At 38.9% G+C, this 11165-nt stretch overlaps 1 long non-coding RNA gene across 1 annotated transcript in view; it reads right to left on the bottom strand.

Moving 5' to 3' along the window:
- Positions 1 to 11165, bottom strand: part of LOC110362802 (uncharacterized) — a 38275-nt gene that overhangs the window by 9663 nt on the left and 17447 nt on the right. The window contains exons 2-3 of the long non-coding RNA XR_010471433.1: positions 3655 to 3792; positions 1221 to 1315 (exon numbers count right to left, since the gene is read on the bottom strand). This is a non-coding gene — a long non-coding RNA (uncharacterized LOC110362802). The remainder of the gene's footprint in view (positions 1 to 1220; positions 1316 to 3654; positions 3793 to 11165) is intronic.

Below are 11165 nucleotides of genomic sequence, written 5' to 3'. Positions count from 1 at the left end.
TCCAGAGGCCCATGCTGGAAGATTCCATTGCGAGATTATGAAATATGTGATTAGAAAGATTTTTGATGTAGAATCACGCCTAATTTTCCCTAAAAAAACTAAGCTATGGGTAGAACCAGGCTTGTTAGGATTATTCAGCTCTTACGCAGTCATCTTTCTGCTTCATCTATGAAAGTATTTACGGTCTGGAATACATATAATTTATAGAATGTGGTATTGGAGCTCCAGGGAAAGGTACTACTGCTCAAAGAAGAAAGGCGAAGTGAGATGAAGAAAACCAGAGCATAAGATGGTATAATTGCCACAAAAATGTTATTTTGCAAAAATTGCTAGGGTGAACTTGTGGCATACTTTTTTTTATTATTTATTTTACATGCTGATTATCTTTGCCTTTGGGTATATTTATAGTTGGCCTCCTATGGGGAGAGAGCAGGCACAGACTGAGAAACACACTTTTGAATGCCTCTCGCACTCCCTTTACACAAGCCTGACCAGCGCTGCCTGCCTGTTTTGGGGCCAGACAGCTCCCTGCAGCAGGAGCAACAGAGGGGCAGGGTAGGAGCAGCCCCTCAGAAAGGAAGGAATTATAATAATTTCCATATTACATTGCATTTGAGAGTCTGGCCATTGCCAAAACAGGATTAATTAATTTTCAACAGCCCTGAAGAATTACAAAAGCCTGGGGCCTGAGTGGTTTAACATGGAAACATCTCAGGTTGGTGGGAAGGCCAGCGCTTCAACACCCAGACCTAAACAAGTGGCTCTGGCTGCCAGCGCCACCACTTCCAGGCCTTCAGGCTGCTCAACAGCAGGCGTACAGCGCACACCCTTCACATAACGCCAGGCCTTGTCAGAGTTCCCCAGCAAAGCACACCCTGAGGAGGCTTGCCATCCATCGCACAGTCAGAGAGGGGTCTTCCCTGACCTGACAGACAGCTGGAGGTTGGACCCCGTGCAGCTAAGCTGTGGGCTGCCTGCAACCCCGCTGGCTCCCCTCCCAGAGCAGGGGTTTGCGGTGTGCGCCTGGGGAGTCCGGAGGCTGTTTGGCATTGGAGGCAAGCTAATGCAAAACACAGTCAAAGCGCTTTCTTTCATGTGAGCTCCTAAGGAGAGGCCACGGCAGCTGTAAAGAATACACGCAGCCTTAGTTTTGTTTATGAGGAGAGAGAAAGGGCTGCTGTGGGAAATGGCCGCGTCACTGTTCCTATGGTGTTCTGTACCTTGTTTATAAGACAGTGCCAAGTGGCAAGCACAAACATACTCATGATGGTGCATGTCGGGAACTGCAGAGCCTCCTTTTGATCTTGTTCAAAACCTAAAAGGGAGAGAGTTGTTTAAATTTGTAGTACTGTCACTGCTATTCAACTGTCTGAACCTTTTTCCCACCCCTTACGTTACTTCTCTCAGCACTGGTGAGTTTCTAGAGCGCATTAGAAACACCACAGGCAACATCAGTGTTTGAAGTCCATGCTTGTATCTTAGGGTGGATGTTTTACCACAGAAGATCTGGGTAGTGTGATCATAGGTGTGTGTGTAACAACCTCTGTTGTCTGTGATCTTCTCTCCTTTAACAGCATGTTCATAAGTACTATTCCAGACTCAAATAAAAAGTATTTCTGTTCTTGTTTCGTAAGAGCTTAGTATATTGTGTGAGCCCAGGAGTATAAGAACTGCTGGCTTCTCTATCCATATTTGTGGAATCAATTTATATTTTCAGATTAGTTTTATTACCTGTATGTATGTCCTGGACTCCTCTGTAGTAATTATTTTTGATGACTCCACTAACGCCTACTGCTGAAGGCAGAGATGATCTATTTCAGACTCCTCCGCTGAATGAATTTAGCCAACAATCCACTCATGACTCTGGCAGATGTTTTTGCTTTCTTTCTTTCCTTCAGGCCAGTAAAAGCTTTATAAATCTTCCCTCTATCATTCCAGAAATGTGAGAACTTTCCCCCTTGACACCTAAAATGTCTCACTGACCTTGTCTGCATAAGGCAGAACACGTTTGCAGATACTGCAGACACCTTAGTGCAAATGAACAAAACCCCAACATTTACTCTTATAAAAAGTTGATTCAAATTAGACTAGTGTCCCCTTAAACCTTGACAACTAAGTTCCACAAAACTGTTGTTTGTTTTTTTTTCTTAAGAATACTTACTCCTGGTCCTGGTACCCACAATTCAAAAGCTGTCAACTAGATTACTGTACTGTAACAAGTCCAAAATTTTCTGGTGGTTGCCCCTGCTGTTTATATAAGAACATGGTGCCTCCTGTCCTTAGTATGCACACTAGTGGTCATGAAGTCAATGGACTATTTCCATTGGAGCTGAAGTTCTATAGAAAATGCTTGTGATTGTGCTCCAATACAAGCCTGGGGAATGCTTATTACAGTCCTTCCTCTGATTCCCTTTCAAGGTGCTAACCCATTCCTTGCTCTGCTATCCCATTGAGGAAGACCAGAGAGTTCCAAGAAGCTACTTCAGACTCCCTTTTCAATTGTTCTTTAAGGCTTGTCTTTGGTTGGAACTCTAAATCATTCAAATATGTTGGTTATTTCCAGGGAAAGAGTGAGGTGAACTGATTATCGGAGTCCAGCTCCCTCTAGAGCAGTGGATACATTATTATTTGGTAATAAGAAGCCAAAAATTAATTTGTAATGGAGACTAAATTTTACTTTCACTTCATAATTTATTAGAAAATCTCATAGTATTGTAACCAGAGGCTGTTAGACATCATCGTGAAGGTGAATAATGATGACATGATGAGACATTGCTGAGGAGGAATTTTTGAAATTTCTCTGATGCAAATAAATATAATACAGATTCGTATTCTAGGAAAAATATGTAAATTCATGAAACTGCAAGTGAAGATTGGCATAAGCTTATTTTTCTTTTTCTTTTTTTTAAATTGTGAAGTTGTTGGAGTTTTTCCAAAGCAGTAGCATAATGGCTTTTTGTATCATACTAGCTCTGGGCTAGTCATAGCTTTTTGACAGCCACTAAAAAAATGAAATTCCCATCAGGCAATTCTCTCTTTCTGTTGTCTTCCTAAAGCAGTGAGATGGTGATCTCCTCCTTGTCACTCCTATCTCAGCAGTGTATATTTTTCTTCTGCTCCTCAATGAGCCTGCAAGTTGTCTATGTAGAATTTGCAATATTTGACTCTGAGAATTTGTGTTGTACTTTTTAGACGTCTTGGCATCTCACATCTACCTGCATATTTTATGTTTTCTGTACATGCTTGGCAACTGTAAATCCCAAATGCTCGCATCAGTTAAAGGTAAGTGTTAGTGGATCTATGAAGTAGATTTACTCAGGTTCTTTGCTGTGCTAATTGGGGAGCAAACATCCGTGCAAAGCTCACAGAAATGAGAAAAATGAAAAACACTTTGTCCAAAAAAAAGCCTCACTCCACAACAAAAAAAAGGAAGAATAACTTGGTTAGGACAACTGTAAAATTTGCTCTTCCTTGCACCCACAATAGTAAAGGGTAATAAAAATGAAAAACTGTCTCTCTTTTCTCCTTTTACCCTCTTGGAAAGAAAAGGTTTATATCTGTGGCTTTGCTACAGAACTTACACATAATTTGCCTAAACCAAAGCAAGCTCTAACTGGACATGTCTGGGATTTGACTGTTGGATGGACTGAGTACCTGGAACTCAAATTTCAGTTTGCAGCAAGGATGGGAAAGGCCTTCCCCTGGACAGCAGGTAGTCTAAGTCAGGAGCTGCTTTGGAAACCAGCATCGTTGTCTCGGTGATGATGGTAGCAGTAGTAATCCAGGAGACAGCTGGAATGAGAGGGCCATTAGTTTTATAAATTGCTGAGATATGGAAATAATCATTGCTAACATGCAAAGAATACTGCAGTGGAATGATATAGTTGTGTGTGCTTATTACCTTTCAGCATCTATTTCATTAATAAAATTGCTGTGAACATTGTGTTTAAACTATGAGTCCTCTATTAAGCCTAAGAGCAGACAGCCAAAGCTGTGATGGTCTCCCATGTCTTGTAAGGCGAGTTCTGCAGGACAGTATGCACACTGGGGGACACCTGGGCAGCTAATAGCCTCCAAATCATCTGCTCTAGGCCATCTATCCACATGCCATGATTGCCTTAACTCACCTCCTCAGCAATTGCCTGACCACTTCCATCTGTAGTGGGTTTTCCTAGCAGTGACTTGTGGAATCTGAGCAATTTGATTCCATGTTGGATGAATGGAAGTTTTATCTCTGACACCCGTGAGGCAGAGTTGACATTTTGATGCTGTATGAGGAGCAGCAACCTAGCAGTATTGTCCATATTTGGCTTTTTAGAACAATTACTTTCAGAGGGCATGGGTCCACTGAACACAGAGAGCAGGTACGTAACATGAAGAGGTTCTGCTTCTTTGCAGCTACTTAGCTAAGGAGAACAACCCTTGTAATGATTTCATAATTAGAAACAATGTGTTTACCAACAGTCCAAAGCTTTAATAGCTTCTCAGGTTTTAGGCCAAGTATTTGTGAATCTCCTAACCCTTTACAAGTTCATTGTGTCTGTCTGGTGTAAGTAGCTAGTAATATTCCTGCATTGATACTGTTACTGTAATACTGTGTTATTTGTCTATGTTTTACACAGCACTGTTCTGCTCCCTAAGGCTTAGACTTTGGCTTGTGTTGCGTTCTCATCAGTGAGGCTTGTGCGTCTGTGTTTTACATCAGGAACACACGGTCTTGTTCATGTGAAATTCATTCAGAAAATTGACTGAACTGTTTTTCAAAAGTGGGATGGTATATTTTTATACCAGTGAAGTGTCAAAGGATTTAAGTTCATTCGTCCTTGTTTATGGTTGCAGGAAAAGACATCAATACAGAGCACATGTGAAATTCTGTCTGTGTAATGAAGAAAATACTTTGACTACATTGCTTTCAGTGTAAACTACTGAACTTGCAAATACTGAGTTGCATGGGAGAAAAGCCAAGGTGATGGAGTCCAAGCAAGATGAGGAAGCACAGAGATGGTAAACACATTATCTTCTTTTAAAGGAAGCATGTGGTGTAAAGATATAAGGTATTGTCTTTTATTTTGGTAAGAATAAGCTTAGTTTTTTCTGAGACAGGTGGCAAATTCACCAGGGAAAACATCCGCAAGAAAGCAGAGGCAGGCCAGAGAGTGTAACAAAAGCCTCATTATCTGTTGTTCTGTACAGCAGAAGACTAAATACTGGTCCTCTTAAAAACAGCAGCAAAACTGTTTTTTTCAATGGCCCAGGAGTTTGTCCCAGGTGTTTTGCTACCATAGTGATGGTCTTACCCACATGCATAGAGAGCAGCTTGGTTTAAATTAAGAACTGCTGTTGTCAGGCTGTAGTTCTGGAGCCAAAGGAGAGTTATAGTTAAATGAATTACATGTAATTATTATTTTAAAATATTTCTCAGTACAACTTCTAAATGTAGACTAACACTTGTCAGGATACTAGAGGCATTGCTGCAATACTTAAAGATAACAGTAAACATAGTAGAAGTACATAATAAAAATAAGTTTTACCTTCAGAAACTTATGTCATCTAAGCACATAGATCTCAATGAGCACACCATTAGAAAACAAAATAAATGTGCAAATTCACATACCTATACCAACTGACAGTAGGGCAAATGCTGAATAAACATACTGTTAGAACAGCCCATTTGTTATAAAACTATGCCAGGTATCAACCACGGTAGATTTTCCTGCAGCTTCTGTCTGCAAAAGGGAAATTTTTGTTTCAACTTCATCTATACTGTGGGAATAGCTGAAGTTCTTATTTCTTTGTGTGTTGATTCAACAAGTACTAGTGATCTTTTTCTTCACTACTTTTCAGAACGAGGATGTCCTCAACTAATTTATGCTCTTCATTTGGAACATTGGTGGCTAGCACAGAGAGTAAATCAAGGAAGCTGAGAAAATCTGGGGACTATTGATAGCTTTGATAGGCTTCTAGCAATGCCTTTCATGTTTTTATGATATTTGAGACTTTTAGTTATTTATTAATGTCCTTCTTTGTTGATAACTTGCAGATACAAAATCCTAATAATACGTCTTGGCTACAATCAAGTTCATCTTCACTGAAAGGTAGTCAGAGAAGACAGGACATGACAGGGCTCGCATTCCTTCCTGACTCACACCTGTGCAGCACACTAAGACTGTCACCCTAAAACCACCAAGTCACCTTGTGCTTCTGGTGGTGGTCTTTTTCTCCAGTTGTTTACAACATTGTTTTAGTGTCAATTGTGGTCCTGTTCCTGCTGCATTTTATCCCAGTACACTGAAAGCAGTCTGGGATACTTCAAATGCATAAAGAAATTCAGTGGAGGTCTGGGAAGAAGGAAGAGAGAAATAAAATAATTCAAATAGAAAATATTGGGGGTTTTGGAGTCAGTTTAAAAAAAAAAACTAGTTTTAGTGTAGATATGATCTTTGTGAATTTGAAAAAAGAGATGATAAACCAGATAAATACAGTGAAAACTTGAAATCAAAATGAAACTTTTAATTTAGCTTTGAGATGACCATTTAGAATAATACATTTTAAGATACTGTATTAATTCCAATTTTATTTTCACATCTAGCTGTCATTAATGATGCATAATAGTGGATCCTACATTATTAGCATCAACTTGTAGAGCCTGTGGAAAGCGGAACTTACACTGAGGTCACTGTCCATTCAGTTCAGTGCATGCAAACTACAGACACTTGTTTGCAACTCATTCATTTTTATTATGGTCAGAGGTGTAAACCGGGAAATTATTTTTTGGAGGTGCAGCTTTTGCAAGTCGTATTACTCCTATTGACAGATCTGATTCCATATGAGTTTGATTCATAGTGGCTTTGCACATGCCACTTCTGGCTTTCCCTTGCAGTTACCAGGAACTGACTTTGAATTCTTACTTGCTTTTTGAGACAAAGATAATTTTATTTGTTTCAATTTTAAAATAAAATGAAGGGTTTTATATCTCTGAATATGTGTACTGCATCAGCTGTGAAGTCATTTAAATGGCATAGAGAGCATAGTGGAGTGCCAGACAAAAATAAAAGAGTATTTTGGAAGATCAATAGCGTTTTTTAAGCTCAAAAGCATCTATTTAATTCAAACCACACAATGTGTGATTGTGATATCATTAAAACAAATATCCCAAATGAGCCATCCCTCACCCTCCATATCAAAGGGCTGACATCATTTCTGTGTATTGTATTGATAGCTTTTGGTATTCAGTGCAGAGGTCAGACAAGTAAGCTGGGAAAGCAAGCTGTGTTCCAAAACGCCACACCAAGTCCCAGCATGAGCTTTTTATCTTCTTTGAATATAAGATTATACCAAGTGAAATGTTAATCTGTTTTGTCCACCTATTTTTACTGTAGCTACGGGACCTATTGCTTTCCTATTGCTGTTTCATTTATTTAAAGGCAAAATGAGAGAAGAAGAGAATGTGGGAAAATTCCTAATAAGGCAGATTGGGCAAAAGGAGTCTGTAGGTTGTCTCACACTGTGGTATCTTCCAAGGAGACTGCTGGTCAGTTGCCTGATTAATTTTATACTGTGGTTCCCACTTTAGGGTATACCTCCTACAGTGTGAGTCTCATACTGTAGATGTTGTAGAAAATGGCATTTGCATTCAAGTCAGTGACAGCTGAGTGCATACACTGCAGAAAATAAACACAAGCAGTGCTTTCATTGTATCTTCCTTCCTCTATTAAGTACGCTGAACTTTTGCTATTGTTTTTTGCTCACAGAGATACCAGGAATATCACTGGAAATTCTGTCTTCCAGCTCTTTGAAGGGAGGACAAGGAGTCAGTTTTTTATTTTTATGTTTTACATAGTGGAAGAGTCCCAAGTCGCTACTCTGAAACTTGTTCCACTATGAAAACAGCCCTGCTGAGAACATAGCATGGCTTTGTTTTGCCATTCCACAGAAAAATCAAGAAACTGATGAGCGAATGGAAAAACATGTTGACAAAAAAAGCTTATTTTCTTATAATGTCTTGCACAGGTTTATGCTTAAAAACATTTGCACAAGGTCAGTGTTTGCTGTTAAGGTATGTCCCAAAATAGCCCACTCAATGAACAATACATAACAGTTGAGCTAAATGCTGGTCTGCTTTTTTCATAGCAGCAGCAGAATGCATCTACAGTGCCCATACTATTATTTGCAAAGAAACGTATGCAAATTCAGGCTCATACTGCTTGCCAGATACCAAACACTTTCTTTATGGTGAGATAAATTAGTTTCCATTCTTATGCAAATTTTCCTGCTTATTTGCTGTGGAGATCTTCTGTTGTATTTGGAAGCACTGCATCTTGAATGCTGGAGAGGCTTTGCATTATTTCCAGAAATCCTGCTGAGATACGTGGGTGTGTGTAAAGCAATCAGACATAAATGAATGCCATTTCTTTTTGTCTTCTCTGTATTTATTCATTGATTGAAGAAACAATGGGGGAAAAAAAGATTTGGGCATCTCTAGTTGCAGTAATATATTTCTCAGACCACTGTTGGTCATACAGCTTTACGTGTAAATGTGTTTGCTGTTGTGTCTAGCAGACAGAAAAACTCCAGCAGAGCCACCTCAGATTGCACTGTGTGATACAGACCATGAGGGAAAGACGAAGGAGAGTTTCTGTGTTCAACATAAATAGAGTTCTTCACTGTTGGAGTATTTTATTTTTTGAAGTAGTAGAAGAGAGCAGAGAAAACGAGGGGAGGAACAGAAAGCCTGGCTTGATAAAGTCTGTCAGGAGGACTGTCTGCTTATCTAGCAGCTCATCTGTTAGAATATGTCCTGGGATGTGAGTTCGTGCTTCTCCTCTTGCTGAAGGGGTTTGAGTCACACCTCCTCAGAGATGCCATCTCCTCATATTGTTTCAGAGATGTGAGTCCTTCCCAGGCTGTAGCCAATTCCCGAGTCCTGCCCACTGGAACTGCCCCATCGCCATGTGAGGGAGAGGGACCTCAGCCTTTGCCCACTCCTCTGGGAAGCAGGACTGTCAGGCTCCAGTTGCGCTTCCTACTTTAGGATAGAGTGTAGACTAAAAATTCAGATAAGTGTGCCACATACGTCTGTGGTCTGAGCCTTTTCTTGAGAGTTAGGAATACATCTTCAAGTTGTCTCAAGAAGATGAGGGAAGTAGGCTGAGGTTTTTGGCATCTGGGAGGAGGGTTTGCATCCTCAGGTCAGTGGGGGAAAGAAGCTAATGCATAGTAGCCTGCTCCTGGGATATTCCCTGGCTACTCGGCAGCCAGGTACGTGTTGAACAGGAAACCTGGAATGGGAACCTAGAAAAGTATATTCCTGCACATCTTTAACACATGAAAACATTTATTTGATCTCATACCTCTACCAAACCTTTGATTTAATGAAGCTTGTGATTTCATAATTATCTTTTAGACTTTTAGCTTATGTTCATCTTTGACTGAAATGCTTCTGCAGTCCCCAAAACATTTGGGAGTGGGAGATACAATTATGTAAGCCTGGCTTTCTGAGAAAACCAGGAACCTTAGCTTCTTTCTTTCCTAATCTTGTTGCTGTAGCTCTATTGTTATTTTTAATAATTCATTTGGCTCTACTGTTCATCGAATTTAAAAAATATATTCTTTCTTATTTTTAGAAGATAATTATAAATAGCTTATGTAGTATTTGAACTCCTGAGTAGTATCAGAAGGTGATTACTTCAGAGCACCATGATTCCTTAGTTTTATTTGCGTGTTATTTTTTTCACATGTTACCAACAAGTGCGTGACACTCAGGTATGTCATTCTTGAAATGTATATACTTGCTGTATTTTGCTAGAAAGATACTCTTTTTTTTCCTTGTCTATTTTTAGTCAAGAAACATATTTTGTTTCCTTAAATTCTACTACAGCTACTATTCTAAAACAATTTGTATTGCTGAAAACTCCCCAAGTGGTTAGCAGACTATACTAGAAACCCCTCATCAATACCGTCCTTATGTTTAAAGTCTTTGGATTTCAGGAGACATGCTTTATGCAGACTGGTTCAACGGAATCTGGTTTTGTGTTGGCATCTTAAATTCTGAAAATAACTGAATGCTGAAAGACGTATAATATGTATAACATTAAATAACATCTAAATGACATTACATTTATAATACATAATATAATTAAATTCTACCTGACAGTTTATTAAGAAGTCCCTTTGATAGGTATATTTTTAAGCCCTTCACAACTTCATGTTGTTGTTTTTCTAAAAATATTCATTTGTTTTGAATATAAAAGTAGATGGAGAAACCATCTATCAGCTGCTTACTTTATGTAAAGTCAGACTTTCAAAAAATCTTGGGTTTTGGTAAGAAGTGTGGTCCACTCCTAATCACTCTTCTTTTTAGTGACATAACTAGTATGAATTTACATTCTTCCTGCAGTTTGATCTCATTATTTCCCCCAGGCCATGTTGTTTGGTGTAGGTAGGTAGGTAGGTAGATAGGCTGGTTGGTTGGTTGTTTTTTTTAGATTGAACCAACTGAGCCTTGTGTACTATAGTAGACATTGCAGACTCTCTGCTATCCTATAGAACATGGCCCAGTACATGCTGGGGATCTTACTGTTCATTTCCTCATTGCATATTCTCTTTTCTGAATTATTTTCTATTTTTCACTGTAATCTATTTTTCATTGGCTTTTCTCTTAATAGTAAACACAAAGGATACCATAAAAAGGTCAAACTGAACTTTTGATCCCATCTTTATTTTTGTGAGGTCAAAATTAGGCAAAATGAATTTGGCCATCCTTAACTGAAAAATCTTTTTTTAATACCTACATTAATAGCATGGGGACCATAAATAGGTTGGAGAGAGTTTTGTTCTGTAAAATGTGTTATCAAGTGAAAGAAGCACAGTGAAATGTGGAAATAAACACAGAAGCAAGAGGAGTTTCTTGTCTTTTTTTATTTTTTTTCAAAACTGTAGAACTGGCAGAGCCCAAAAATACCATAAAGACTTCATTGTGTTTTTCAAGCAAGTTTTAGAGCCAGATAGTTGCAAGGCAAATTCATTCTCAATATACAGCCTCTGGAACCATGACCAAAACATTCAATTAATCAGATATGACCAAAATGTCAAGACCCTCATAAAGAAATCATTCACTCATCAGAGTTATTATACCAAGAGGCTTTTTTTTTTTTTTTTTAATTGAA

The sequence above is a fragment of the Columba livia genome, chromosome 3 (genome assembly GCF_036013475.1).
Source record: "Columba livia isolate bColLiv1 breed racing homer chromosome 3, bColLiv1.pat.W.v2, whole genome shotgun sequence".
In the NCBI taxonomy this organism is placed as follows: Eukaryota; Metazoa; Chordata; class Aves; order Columbiformes; family Columbidae; genus Columba; species Columba livia.
Note: the sequence above shows the minus strand (reverse complement) of the source record. Positions and strands in the feature narration are given on the sequence as shown.